This window comes from Xyrauchen texanus, chromosome 11 (assembly GCF_025860055.1).
Source record: "Xyrauchen texanus isolate HMW12.3.18 chromosome 11, RBS_HiC_50CHRs, whole genome shotgun sequence".
Lineage (NCBI taxonomy): Eukaryota > Metazoa > Chordata > Actinopteri > Cypriniformes > Catostomidae > Xyrauchen > Xyrauchen texanus.
The window spans coordinates 12,831,869-12,846,829 of record NC_068286.1 but is presented as its reverse complement, the minus strand read 5'-3'; the positions used below and the strand labels follow the sequence as shown (position 1 = coordinate 12,846,829).

Genomic DNA, 14,961 nt, shown 5'->3' with positions numbered 1-14,961 from the left:
TTTTAGCCATGTTGTTCCTGTTTAGCATAAGAACCAGGCTTGAAATGTATCACATCCGAAATGTTCCTTCTATCCCCTCCTTCTTCAACTTCTTTCTCCCTCCACGGTCTAATTCTGTGCATCTGCTGCTGGGTGAGTAATGGTCATTGTTTCTGGTAAGTAGTGAGCTGTTCACCTTAAGTGGGAACCATGTGTGGGCTCATGTTTGCTTTATGTTTTTGCTGTTTATCTTTCTTTTTCTTCTGCCCATGCAGCTAAACCCCCACTCCTTCATTTACACCTGGTTTTCTTTCTTTCTATTTTTTTTTTTTTTTTGTTTTTTTTTTGTTATACTTCAAAGCTGGAACTAAATGAGGTCTGTCCTCTTTGAAACACACAGTTCAAGGATGCCACAAGATAGGTCCTTGTCACTATGGACTCGAAATGAATGGGCATTGCATTGTGTGTTTTCTGTTGTTATTCATTTTCACATTCTAATGTGAAAACAATAATATTTGCGATATGATAAGTCACTTTATTTTAGTAGGGTTTGAACATGCAGATAAGGTGAAAAGTAAAAATTAATAAATAAAATAAATAAGAAAAGAAAAGAAAAAAATATAAGTGCAGAATTGATTGCAAGGTAAGACTAGAAATGTATTTGAAAAGGTGTTGTCACACATATTGCAGTATCCAAGATAGGGTCCGTTCAGATCGAACGTGTTCCTGCACTTCAAAAGCGAAACACAGTGCAATAAATAAAATAGAAAGCAGGTGTCTCGAGACCTGATTTTAAAAGTTGAAGTTCTGTTATGTGTATTGTGTAATGTGGAGCTCCTGCGCAAGACAAACAATAAAAACAACAACAAAATTAAAAATATTTTTTTAAAAAGTGAGACATGGTCAAAGATGAAGAAATAAAACATAGAAAATGGATGGACACAAAAATACAATAATTTTGGACATATTCTTTGAGTGACATGACAAAATGGGTTCATCCGATGGTGTGAGGGATGAGCGTTCGTAAAACGTTTAAATTAACCAAAGTTTTTTTTTGTTTGTTTGTTTGTTTGTTTCTATTTGATGATGCTTCAGTGGTGCAGAAATGTCACACTTCAATTTAATTGTAGTATATTTAATATTAATATTATTATTATTTATTTTGTACTGTGGAATCACTAAAGGTCAGCTTTCCTGCAAATACAATGAAAGTTTGCAATTTTGTATGTTGAGTGTCAACATAGGCTGTTTCATCTTCCCTGAGGAGATATTGCACCGAATACCAAAGTCACATCTAAGTAATTTTACCTGTGCTCTACTCTATAAATAATCAAAAGCAACAAACGCTTTGAACAACATTTTAATTGTTTACTTGTCCGAATGAACATGAAACTTTGTGTTCTCACCAATTTAACCAATAAAGGAACATGTCGCCAGAGACCCTTCAATGTTTTCCCCTTTACTTGTCTGCTTTTTTTTATTTTTTTATTATTATTTCTCCAAGGCAATGTTTCTGAAAATGCAAGGGAGATAGTTGTGGCAAAAAGAGACTTGACGGATTTCCACATTCATTATTCAAATTTTCATTAGCATATGAACTGCTTCAAATGTGTCACTTTAATTTCCAAGCCCTTCCTCAACAAATTACCTGGAAGATGGGCTAAATATTTTACAAGGTGGTGTGTGTACACACACACACACACACATACACGGGCTGTCTGATTGGACAAAAGAATGCAGAGTCTAGGCAGATTTGCTTCGGGTCATAAACCTCAGTATACTATGCCAATTAAAGGCTGTGATTACCCAGAGAGAGAAAGCGACAGAGTAAAAGAAAGCGAGAGTTTACCACACTAATGAAGCAGGGATAAGAGGGGATGTTTGCCATCAAAAGGCTAATTACCCAGCCACACAGGTCTCTCTCAAAAGTCATGCTTCTGATGATATTGGGATCTACATTTCTGTATTTCTCAGCTTCTATAAGGGTTTTTTGGTTATTTGAGTTTCCAAGGTAGCATATCTTTTTAAATATATAGCTTTAGGTGTGAGTTATTGCCTGAAGGACACAATGAACAACCCTCACCATTTTTGAAGGTTTGCAGACATTAGAAAGAACAAATTATAATGTTAAGTGATGTTTATGTGTGTAAGAGCATTTCCACTCTCTCGCTGCATAAGCCGAATATCTAACCCCATCCCCCTTATCTTCAAGACACACTTGCCCGAAAAGGAGAGCGCAACAGCAACTGGGAGAATCGAGGGTCACAGGGTATTGACGGCCGGTTTAAAAAATGAGCAGAGAAGTGCAGACAAAGACCCTGCTCTGTCACCTATCCAGAGTTTGAGGTTGGAATAGAGTGGCCACAGGTCAATTCTGCTCAGATCTATGTGTGTGCTAAAAGCTAAAAAAAAAAAAGAGCCGACTGCAACCTCTAGAATAAATATCAAACCGAAAAAGCCACACTAAGCCTTGGTGTAACATTTCCCTCTTGCCTTTGTACCATACAAAAAAATACAAAATACAAAAAATGCAGAGTAAAATGCAAGGCTAATAGCAAACCTGTTTCCTTTGAGAGATAAAGCACTCATTGCAGGAAAAATGCATTGAAAAAAGGGTTACTGAACAGAAGTTGCGATATAATCAGGCCCAAGTGTATGTGTTTTGACTTTTTATGCATTCCCAAAGCTGATAGTGTCAGAAAATCTGTGGAATTCTGCAGAATGGATTTAAACCAAGAGGTCCAGGTTTGTCTGGTTAATATAGTCCAGTTAGCACCTGATGTTAAATGTCATTTTGGGCTAAAACACAGCTGTGTTTGTAAGCAAAAAATTACAGAATTCAAATAGCTTATATGATGCACCAGGCAACCAATGCAACTCAGATGAGTGGGAATGCTAATGGATAGCTTTCTCTAGGTTTTACAGAATGCAAAAGTGCCCACCCACTTTTTCAGCAGATTTGATTCTGGAAGTAGTTCCAATAATTTAATTTAATTATATATTTTTTCATTTGTATTGTATAAAGTACTTCCTAAACTATTTCTTTTTTTCTCCCCAATTTGGAATGCCCCATTCCCAATGCGCTACGGAGTCCTCGTGGTAGCGTAGTGACTCTCCTCAATCCAGGTGGAGGACAACGAATCTCAGTTGCTTCCGCGTCATAGACCGTCAATCCACACATCTTATAATGTGGCTTGTTGAGCGCATTACCACAGAGACGTAGCTATTCTCCGCCGCATCCACGCACAACTCACCACGTGACCCACCGAGAGCGACAACCACACATTATAGCTACCACGGGAAGGTTACCCCATGTAACTCTACCCTTCCTAGAAACCAAGCCAATTTGGTTGCTTAATAAGATCCTTGCCATTTTTGGGGATTTCCGCCTGGATTTGGCCTACCCAAATTAAAAAGCTTCCCATTCCCACATACTTTGGCCTAAATACACAGTTTTGGTGTCATTTTACAGGAAACCCTTTGAAGTTGCATAAAACACTGCTAAAAATTCAAAAAAAAATTAAATATATGTTGTCTGAACAGTAATAACCCTCCTAAAAAAAGAGGCGCTTTTTGATTTTTTTTATATAAATTCATTTTTGAAAGTGTAACTCAAGCCCTGTAAACCCTAGCAGCAAGCAGACAGTTTTGGCTGTTTCCACTAGATGTCAGCAAATACCTGAAAAAGGAATTTTGTCTGTATCATGTTTTATGTAATATCTATTTCAATTTATTTGAAGGGAGGAATATTACTTTTTTTGGTGTACTTTCCGCCTACCCAAATCTAAAGTCTCCCCATACCCATATACAGTGCTATAAATGCAAAATCCCAGTGTAATTTTACAGAAAACCCTTTGTCATTACATAAAACACTGTTGAAAGTGGTAAATATGCGCTCTGGTGTCTGGTGAGACGCGTCTGTGTGTTTTGCGCACGTAACCTACCCAGTGATCACTTCACAGTCTGGATACAATATCACAGCCCCTGATTGGTCTATTTGATCTTGAGAGACATTGCCGGAAAGCAGAGGGTCTAAGCTTTACGGCAATATATGCTTTATCCGGATCGGATGTTTACATAATTTCCTGGATTGTTGAATATCATATAACATTACTTTGTGGTGTTTCTGCACTCGAGGGATTACTTGGGCACACAACCACAGAAAACACTGAAAAACGGCTCATTTTGCAGAGAATAACCTAAGGTAAAAGATTATGTAGCATTTGTGGCTAACTGTGCTGTCTAGTGCGAGTAGCACGGCAAATATTCAATAATTTCACTTGTATGATTGTATACTTCATGATTCATTCGAAGTGTATTAGATATGTGATTATACCTCAATAAAAAGACTTATTGGAACTTCTTACTGGCAATGAGAGCTTTCATTTGATACATGGTTTGTACATGTGCGTCATATTTGAGCGATATTAGACATATGTATTCAAAAACGCACATAATTATGACACGACTTTTGATGGGTGGAACTATGTAATTTATTGTAAATAAGTTACTTAGTGTAAAACAAATGCCAAAGTGATGCATATCTCAAGAAAGTAGACATTCTAAGCTTTCAAATGGTATCACATATGAGCTCATAACTCCTCCGCATACATTTAAAAATTGGAAGTACATTATTACTGACGTAATTTTAAATCCCGGAACCGGGATCGTGGATTTTAAGATGTTAGGAGACCTGGATGGAGTCACTCCCTAAATTATTTCTTAGCATGATCCAAACAAACCAGCTCTGATGTGAATACCAAAATTTTAAACTTTGATTTGAAAAAGAAATGTATTTAAAAATCAGACAAAGAGATGGTGGTAAAAGACAGTAGGGAAATTTCACAAAAAAACATTTTTTTGCCCAGTAAAATTGATGGCTTTTTGCATGTGCTGTCTGTTCTGGTTTAGTGCCTGACTCACTAAAATAATTATCAAATCAGGCAACAAAGCAAACACACCTACAAAATCAGAATGCTATAGCGGAGGATGCAGCAGACCACTGTGATCTGACACACTCTGCCAGGACTGTATGGCATCACTCACTACTGTAATCCAGACACCCGAATCTTCTTTTTTACGTTTGCCAAAAGTGTGCTTGATTAAATCGAGTATCTAGAAGTATAACAGGTTATAACACTACTCCATGATTTCATTATTATTTGATGAAATACTGCTGATATGATCGATAGAAAATGTAAACAAACATTTCTTTGAAATAAATTGATATGTACCACATGCTTTCATTGGGCGGTATTAGCGTGATGCAAGTTGCGGCAGGCAATTGTATTGAATGTGCTATCTGTTTTTGTGAAAGCACCTGAAATAATCCTAATTTACATACGTGTTTTTGTACAAAAAGGAATGGCAATTAATTAATTTAAATAATTAAGATGAAATGCAGAACTGATTGTTCCTGCTTAAACTAGACTGCGGGTGGTAAGTGAATAAGAATTTGTGCTGAAATGCCACACGCAAAAGTGGCACAACTATGTAGTCAGTTCGTTCTTGGGTACTAATGACTTTCATGAAGGAATTAACTACAAGCCTATGAAGCACTGTGAATGATGTAAGCAATCTAATAATGATGGGATAACACTGTATAAATCTATTGATCTAAAATAGTTGATTGCAATCAATATATGTTTTAAGTTTAAAACAAAATATTCAGATATTAGTAGTTTCAGAGTGTATGAAAATGCAGTGCTTAAAATAAGTGGGCGGTTGCTGCTGTGCTCTTTTGCCTAGATTCTCTGATTGGTAGATTTTCACTCTCAGGATCTTGGGAAATGTTGTTCTTCATCAGAAATTTCACTATGAAACGCAATTTAAAAATAATAAATATATAAAAAAATTTGTACCATTGATTAACGACTTAGGAGCTTATGGGAGGGTCTGCCTTTTTATAGGTTTTTTAAGTTATAACTAATGATCTCTCCTCCCACCCTATTGGAAACATGCATGGACGGAACCAGAATTTTGTGCTCTATAACACTCCTAATGCTGAAATTAGTGACTGACCGATATTAGTTTTTTAATGGCCGATGCCAATATCCAGAGAGCAGGGTGGCCGATAGGCTAATAAAATGCTGATACATCACACAATTTTACATAGTAAGTAACAGGTGCCTGGGTAGCTCAGATACAGGTAGTATTGAAGCTGACTACCACCCCTGGAGTCGTGAATTTGAATCCAGGGTGTGCTAAGTGACTCCAGCCAAGTCTCCAAAGCAACCAAATTGGCCCAGTTGCTAGGGAGGGTAGAGTCACGTGGGGTAACCACCTCGTGGTTGCGGTTAGTGGTTCTCACTTTCAGTGGTGTGCGTGGTAAGTTGTGCGTGGATCGCAGAGAGTACCATGAGCCTCCACATGCTGGGAGGCTCCATGTTGGCATGCACAACGAGCCACATGATAAAATGTGTGGATTGACAGTGTCAGAAGCAGAGGCAACTGAGACTTGTCCTCAACACACGGATTGAGGTGAGTAACCGCACCACCACGAGGACCTACTAAGTAGTGGGAATTAGGCATTCCAAATTGGGAGAGAAGGGAATAAAAATGTATAATAATAATAAATAATACAATTATATACACTCACCTAAAGGATTATTAGGAACACCATACTAATACTGTGTTTGACCCCCTTTCGCCTTCAGAACTGCCTTAATTCTACGTGGCATTGATTCAACAAGATGCTGAAAGCATTCTTTAGAAATGTTGGCCCATATTGATAGGATAGCATCTTGCAGTTGATGGAGATTTGTGGGATGCATATCCAGGGCACGAAGCTCCCGTTCCACCACATCCCAAAGATGCTCTATTGGGTTGAGATCTGGTGACTGTGGGGGCCATTTTAGTACAGTGAACTCACTGTCATGTTCGAGAAACCAATTTGAAATGATTCGAGCTTTGTGACATGGTGCATTATCCTTCTGGAAGTAGCCATCAGATGATGGGTACATGGTGGCCATAAAGGGATGGACATGGTCAGAAACAATGCTCAGGTTGGCCGTGGCATTTAAACGATGCCCAATTGGCACTAAGGGGCCTAAAGTGTGCCAAGAAAACATCCCCCCACGCCATTACACCACCACCACCAGCCTGCACAGTGGTAACAAGGCATAATGGATCCATGTTCTCATTCTGTTTACGCCAAATTCTGACTCTACCATCTGAATGTCTCAACAGATATCGAGACTCATCAGACCAGGCAACATTTTTCCAGTCTTCAACTGTCCAATTTTGGTGAGCTCTTGCAAATTGTAGCCTCTTTTTCCTATTTGTAGTGGAGATGAGTGGTACCCGGTGGGGTCTTCTGCTGTTGTAGCCCATCCGCCTCAAGGTTGTGCGTGTTGTGGCTTCACAAATGCTTTGCTGCATACCTCGGTTGTAACGAGTGGTTATTTCAGTCAAAGTTGCTCTTCTATCAGCTTGAATCAGTCGGCCCATTCTCCTCTGACCTCTAGCATCAACAAGGCATTTTCGCCCACAGGACTGCCGCATACTGGATGTTTTTCCCTTTTCACACATTCTTTGTAAACCCTAGAAATGGTTGTGTGTGAAAATCCCAGTAACTGAGCAGATTGTGAAATACTCAGACAGGCCCGTCTGGCACCAACAACCATGCCACGCTCAAAATTGCTTATATCACCTTTCTTTCCCATTCTGACATTCAGTTTGGAGTTCAGGAGATTGTCTTGACCAGGACCACACCCCTAAACGCATTGAAGCAACTGCCATGTGATTGGTTGATTAGATAATTGCATTAATGAGAAATTGAACAGGTGTTCCTAATAATCCTTTAGGTGAGTGTATATATAGTAAATAACATAAATATAAAATTACAAAAAATTAACAAACTCTAGCACAATATTTACACAATTTCTCACTAAACTTTAACTTTATAAAAAAGAATCTAAAAAAATATATATTGTATTTTAACTGGTAGGTAGCAGTTTCTTCTGATTTGTGTTTACTCATCAAATTATTTTATTATTTATTTGCACATGAAAGCGACTGTTAATATATTAGGAAGAAGGAAATAACAGTACACAGTAGTCCAGCAACCATGGACGGCATGTCCATATTAGCAATTGCATTTTCTCCAAAAATACAGAATCAAATCAATTGCACATTCAGTGCATAGTGAATAAGACCTTTACTCATAGCCCACGTGAAGTGCTTTTACTTTAAACTTGCACTCAAGTGGATCCAGACCAAACGGTAATCTCCTGACAGTTTAAACAGCCTTGATCGCCTGCTTGGATTATCACAGACTGACCATCATTATTTGTAAATCAGATGGACTTTTGATCTTGAACCTGAAGTTTTTGATTCTGGCTAAAGAAATATGCACTTCAGAGGAAGATATTAGATGAGTGCTCGACGGGAAGAAAACGCTGGATTTCTGTGAGGTTCGTGAATTACTGTTTAAATGAGATATCTGAATTTGCAGACAGTATATAATAGAAGTTTTACTGATATTTAACTTTTATCATTAGAAACGTTTCAGGGAGCTGTTTAGGAGAGACTGTTAGAATATGTGCTTCAGAGGAAGATTTATGAGTGTTCTACAGGATGCTGGATCTGCCAAAGTCGTGTGAGGTTGGTTTGTTACATCTGTTTAAACAAGATATGCACATATTTGCAGATGGTATGCGATATTAGTTTTATTGATGTTTGCCTTTTTATCATTAGACAAGATGGTTAAAAGTTACAGGGAACAGTTGAGGAGAGAGAGAGGGAGTATGAAACAGGTGAGCACTTTAACATTATGAGCTCAAATACGTCTGCCGCAGCTCTGATGTGCAGATATCAGTTTAAATTACACTGTGTTGCCTTAACTATTATTCATATTTCTATTATTGCAGTAACACAATGGTACTTAAAAACAAAACAAACTGTGACTGGTCATTTACATGTCTCAATTGCTTCACATGCAAGCAGGCGATTCTCAGAGCCCTGAAGAAACAAATTGGGAAAATGTATCGGTCCACCACTATTATTGGTAGCTTTTACTTTAATCAAATTTCCAAATTCTAACATTCCAGTTTTGTGAAAATCAGTGGAGCTTTCTCCGGTGTTTGCACATGAAGAAACCACATGGGCATGGATGTAAGTACAAATTAGGAATGATTTTTAAAAAGCAGTACACAGTAGGATTCTCCCTAGCGTACCTAAACGGAAAGGTGGAGCCTGGGGGAATGCTTATTTACATAAGATAAAATATACTCATATGCTGCCAGCCACCTAAACACACAGCGGGAATCGCAAGGCACCAACGGCAAACAAAGAGGGCTGACTTTTTTTCTTCTAAATTCTGTCTGTTTGAGGAAAAAAGCTAATGTTTTGGCTACAGTATGTCCTGCAAAGCTCCCTTGCTATCACCAGGTATTATACATGCTCAAATTCACACAAGCTTATTCCATATCAACAAAAGCAAGAATGGCCCCAATGAGTGATGACTCAATTTCCTTTCTTCTGCTTTCAGTGTAGAAAAGGAGATTTTGCTTTTTTAAATCTCTTTTGTACCCCCTTAAAATATATATGAGGATTTTTGCGATGCTGGCAAGAGTAAACAAGCAGCCACATACGCGCACAAACATGACTGATTTGTTAAAAACTGAATGCAGTTCTAAGGATCAATTAATTTTTATTTCAAGTATGTTCTAGTTAGAGGAACATCAAGAGAGCATGCAAAGATATCTATTCAATCGTGCCTTTAAATACTAAGATATGTAGTTTACAGAGTGTCATGAATGCTACGTAATTTTTTTCTCCTTGGCCTTGCAAATAAGCAACATGACAAAGCAACCTGGATTTCTGTTGCCAAAGAACAGAGATGGACTTCCTTGTAAATGCCAGAATTGTCATGTGGGAGCTGACTTAAACATACATGTGGTCACAAGGGTCGTCATGATAATTAGGACAAGACGCACCATTGATATGACTTTTTGCACAACTACCCATGCTATTTACAAAAGCAAAATGTTGCTTTTGAACTTTGTGGCATTGGCTTGTTAAAAGAAGGCATAATTAAATATGTGTCAAGCAGAAATCTGCAGGAGCGATGAGAGGCATTGGTGAATTCCAGCGAGTGCTGGGAGAGGTCAGGCCAATGATTATATTCCACAGTATACAAAAACAGAGACGGGCCACAGCTGGAATCTTTCTGTGTCTTAAAATGTTTATATCTAAGAGGGGATGAGAAGGTGAGAGATGTGAAGAGATGAAGAGAATGAGAAAGGCAAAAGAATGAGAGGGAGATGGGGCTGCACTACTCTCCACTGCACTTGCTTTTGTTTTGGTGTTATTGAGTATGTGACAAGTGTGAACTGCACACTATCAGACCCTGCCAATTTCATGAGATGTCACTCGGCCAGACAGCAAACAAGAGGAAATTATATTAGCCAGAGCTGTGAATCTCTGACTATCTTTGTGTTACAGGTGAAACTCGAAAAATTAGAATATCGTCAAAAGTTCATTAATTTCAGCAATTCAACTTAAAAGGTGAAACTAATATATTATATAGACTCATTACAAGCAAAGTAAGATATTTCAAGCCTTTATTTGATATAATTTTGATGATTATGGCTTACAGCTTATGAAAACCCCAAATTCAGAATCTCAGAAAATTAGAATATTGTGAAAAGGTTCAGTATTGTAGGCTCAAAGTGTCACACTCTAATCAGCTAAACCTGCAAAGGGTTCCTGAGCCGTTAAATGGTCTCTCAGTCTGGTTCAGTTGAATTCACAATCATGGGGAAGACTGCTGACCTGACAGTTGTGCAGAAAACCATCATTGACACCCTCCACAAGGAGGGAAAGCCTCAAAAGGTAATTGCAAAAGAAGTTGGATGTTCTCAAAGTGCTGTATCAAAGCACATTAATAGAAAGTTAAGTGGAAGGGAAAAGTGTGGAAGAAAATGGTGCACAAGCAGCAGGGATGACCGTAGCCTGGAGAGGATTGTCAGGAAAAGGCCATTCAAATGTGTGGGGAGCTTCACAAGGAGTGGACTGAGGCTGGAGTTACTGCATCAAGAGCCACCACACACAGACGGGTCCTGGACATGGGCTTCAAATGTCAAAGGTCTTACCTGGGCTAAAGAAAAAAAGAACTGGTCTGTTGCTCAGTGGTCCAAAGTCCTCTTTTCTGATGAGAGCAAATTTTGCATCTCATTTGGAAACCAAGGTCCCAGAGTCTGGAGGAAGAATGGAGAGGCACACAATCCAAGATGCTTGAAGTCCAGTGTGAAGTTTCCACAGTCTGTGTTGGTTTGGGGAGCCATGTCATCGGCTGGTGTTGGTCCACTGTGCTTTATTAAGTCCAGAGTCAACGCAGCTGTCTACCGGGACATTTTAGAGCACTTCATGCTTCCTTCAGCAGACAAGCTTTATGGAGATGCTGACTTCATTTTCCAGCAGGACTTGGCACCTGCCCACACTGCCAAAAGTACCAAAACCTGGTTCAATGACCATGGTATTACTGTGCTTGATTGCCCAGCAAACTCGCCTGACCTGAACCCCATAGAGAATCTATGGGGCATTGCCAAGAGAAAGATGGGAGACGTGAGACCAAACAATGCAGAAGAGCTGAAGGCCGCTATTGAAGCATCTTGGTCTTCCAAAACACCTCAGCAGTGCCACAGGCTGATAGCATCCATGCCACGCCGCATTGAGGCAGTAATTAATGCAAAAGGGGCCCAAACCAAGTACTGAGTACATATGCATGATTATACTTTTCAGAGGGCCGACATTTCTGTATTTAAAATCCTTTTTTTTATTGATTTCATGTAATATTCTAATTTTCTGAGATTCTGAATTTGGGGTTTTCATAAGCTGTAAGCCATAATCATCAAAATTATATCAAATAAAGGCTTGAAATATCTTACTTTGCTTGTAATGAGTCTATATAATATATTAGTTTCACCTTTTAAGTTGAATTACTGAAATTAATGAACTTTTGCACGATATTCTAATTTTTCGAGTTTCACCTGTAGTTCATACTCTTCTGTTCTCAAAGTTGCTTGATCTTTTATTCATGTTTTGTAACTTTGTGTTACTTCCTTTTAAATCTTAACTTCACTTTCTTCCTTTCTTTCGTTCTTTCTTTCTTTGCTTCTTTCCTTCCTTCCTTCCTTCCTTGCTTCATTATTTCATTCCACCCTCCCATCCTCCTTCCTTTCTTATTTCCTTCCTTCCTTGGTTCATCCCTACATTCACATTTTTCCTTCCTTCCTTCCTTCCTTCCTTCCTTCCTTCCTTCCTTCCCTCTTTTACTTAGAGAGTGGAGCAAGGAAGCAAAGAATGGTAGCAAGGAAAGGAAACAAAGATTCACAAGGATCGCACCCCTTCTCATTTTCCCTTCCTTTCATTTCTATCTTTTATTAATTAATTTGTTCTTTCCTTCATTCATTCCTTCCTTCCTTCCTCCCGCTCTCCCTCCATTCACGTCTCTTGCTTCACCGAGTGCTTTTGAAGGAAGTGTCTGGTCTTCCCATGAAGTACCAATTGGAAATCAAGTCTTTTTTGGAGTGATACTGGGCCATTACTTTGTTCTACATTAACAAATTGTCTCATTTTGGGGAGATGAGCTGAGCTCTATTGGAACTTGATTACAGTCTCTAATAAAGGTCAGACCACCTCAAAGTTGTTGAGCTCCCACATGGGGTCAATCTGTTTGAGTATGATTTTTCTCCAAACTCCACTTTGGATAATTGCTTAAGTAAAAATAATTTTGTTCAGCACACATCTGCTTTTGGGTTTTGCTAGGTGAAAATGTAAACATCACTCTGATTTCACTCATAAAACTTAATTTACACATATTCACAGGCATGCGCAACTTATGAGTATATTGGATTGTTAGTCAATTGCTCATTTTGGGCATGCTGTTTGATTTTGTCTGCTATGTTAGATTAAAAGGCAGTATGCATACAAAAAAAAGAAAAAAGAACATATATACAGTTGAAGTCAGAAGTTTACATACACCTTAGCCAAATGTAAACATTTAAACTCATATTCACAATTCCTGACAGAAAACATTCCCTGTCTTAGGTCAGTTAGGAGCACTACTTTATTTTAAGAAATATGAAATGTCAGAATAATAGTAGAGAGAATTATTTATTTCAGCTTTTATTTCTTTCATCATATACCCAGTGGGGTCAGAAGTTTACATACACTTTGTTAGTATTTGGTAGAATTGCCTTTAAATTGTTTAATTTGGGTTAAACATTTTGGGTAGCCTTCCACAAGCTTCTCACTATAAGTTGTTGGAATTTTGGCCAATTACTCCAGACAGAACTGGTGTAACTGATTCAGGTTTGTAGGTCTCCCACACACGTTTTCAGTTCTGCACACACATTTTCTATTGGATTGAGGTCAGGGCTTTGTGATGGCTGATGGTTGTAAATGTGTTGTCCTAAAACCATTTTGCCACAACTCTGGTGGTATGCTTGGGATCATTGTCCATTTGGAAGACCCATTTGTAACCAAGCTTTAACTTCCTGGCTGATGTCTTGAGATGTTGTTTCAATATATCCAAATAATTGTACTTCCTCATGATTCCATCTATTCTGTGAAGTGCACCAGTCCTTCCTGCAGCAAAGCATCCCAACAACATGATGTTGCCACCCCCATGCTTTACAGTTGGGATGGTGTTCTTCCGCTTGCAAGACTCACCCTTTTTCTTCCAAACATAACAATGGTCATTATGGCCAAACAGTTACATTTTTGTTTCATCAGACCAGTGGACATTTCTCCGAGATCTGTGTCCCCATGTGCACTTTCAAACTGTAGTCTGGCTTTTTTATTGCAGTTTTAGAACAGTGGCTTCTTCCTTGCTGAGCAGCCTTTCAGGTTATGTTGATATAGGACTCGTTTTACTGTGAATATAGATACTTGTCTACCTGTTTCCTCCAGCATCTTCACAAGGCATAATAACTGATTCCTTGTCAAATTAGTATAATATTTTTTTGGCAGTATCATCTGTAAACAGCATTTCAAACACTACTATGGCCAGTTGTGCAGTCCACCATTAATGTTAGAGCATTGGCAGCAGTAAGAACACAACCAACACAAAGAGGCACCAAAACACTTTCTCAGACTTTCAGCTTCATCATACCGTGTTGGTGGAATGACCTTCCCAACTCCATCCATGAAGCAGACTCACTCTCTGTCTTCAAAAAACTACTTAAAACACATGTTTTCCAAGAGCACTTAACTAGTCACAAAAAAAATAAAAAAATAAATAAAATAAAAATAATTGCACTTGTATATGTTTTGAATACTATTTTGATGCTAGTGAAACTTTGTAATATGATACTTTTGTACCACTGTCTCCTTAAGATGATTTGCTTATGTTCTCCTCTTTTGTAAGTTTGGATAAAAGCGTCTTCCAAATGAATAAATGTAAATGAAAATGTAAGAACACCCAACAGTGACACAGATCACAAAGTCTAGCGACATGCCACCCTCGGTGTGAATGGGGCTTTAGACATGATTGATTTGGCTGTATTTTTTTTTTCTCTGTGTGGAATAGCAGCATGCCTCAGCATTTTCGCCTCATCTCTGGTGTATTACCGTAGCACTGCAGGCTATTAACATAACAACAGTCGAGAAAAATGCAGCTGAGGTTGGTGAGGTTTACACATGAAGCTTGGGTTACCAACATGTTTGCTTTTGGAAGGTTAAAGTGAGAGCAAATTAATTCAACTGTGCACCATCGTCTGACACAAGGGAGCTAATCAACTGAGTCAAACTGTGTGAAGCCAACAGAGCGTCTGCAGTGTGAACTGAATCCTACAGAGAGCTCTTCAGAGTCTACAGCAGTTATAGAAGGTTTCTCACTATGGTGCAGAGCCTCTCTCTTATGACGACCATATATGAAAAGAGAGTAAATAAATATGTAAACAGCAAAGTCATGCACTGTAAAGTTGCTTAGAAAAACAAGAAAGAAATTTTGGCACAACATGACATATGAAAATA

The 14,961-nt window shown here is 38.5% G+C and overlaps 1 protein-coding gene across 2 annotated transcripts in view; it reads right to left on the bottom strand.

Moving 5' to 3' along the window:
- The window catches only part of ctnna2 (catenin (cadherin-associated protein), alpha 2), a 717,220-nt gene that overhangs the window by 450,162 nt on the left and 252,097 nt on the right, over positions 1-14,961 (bottom strand). The window lies entirely within an intron of this gene.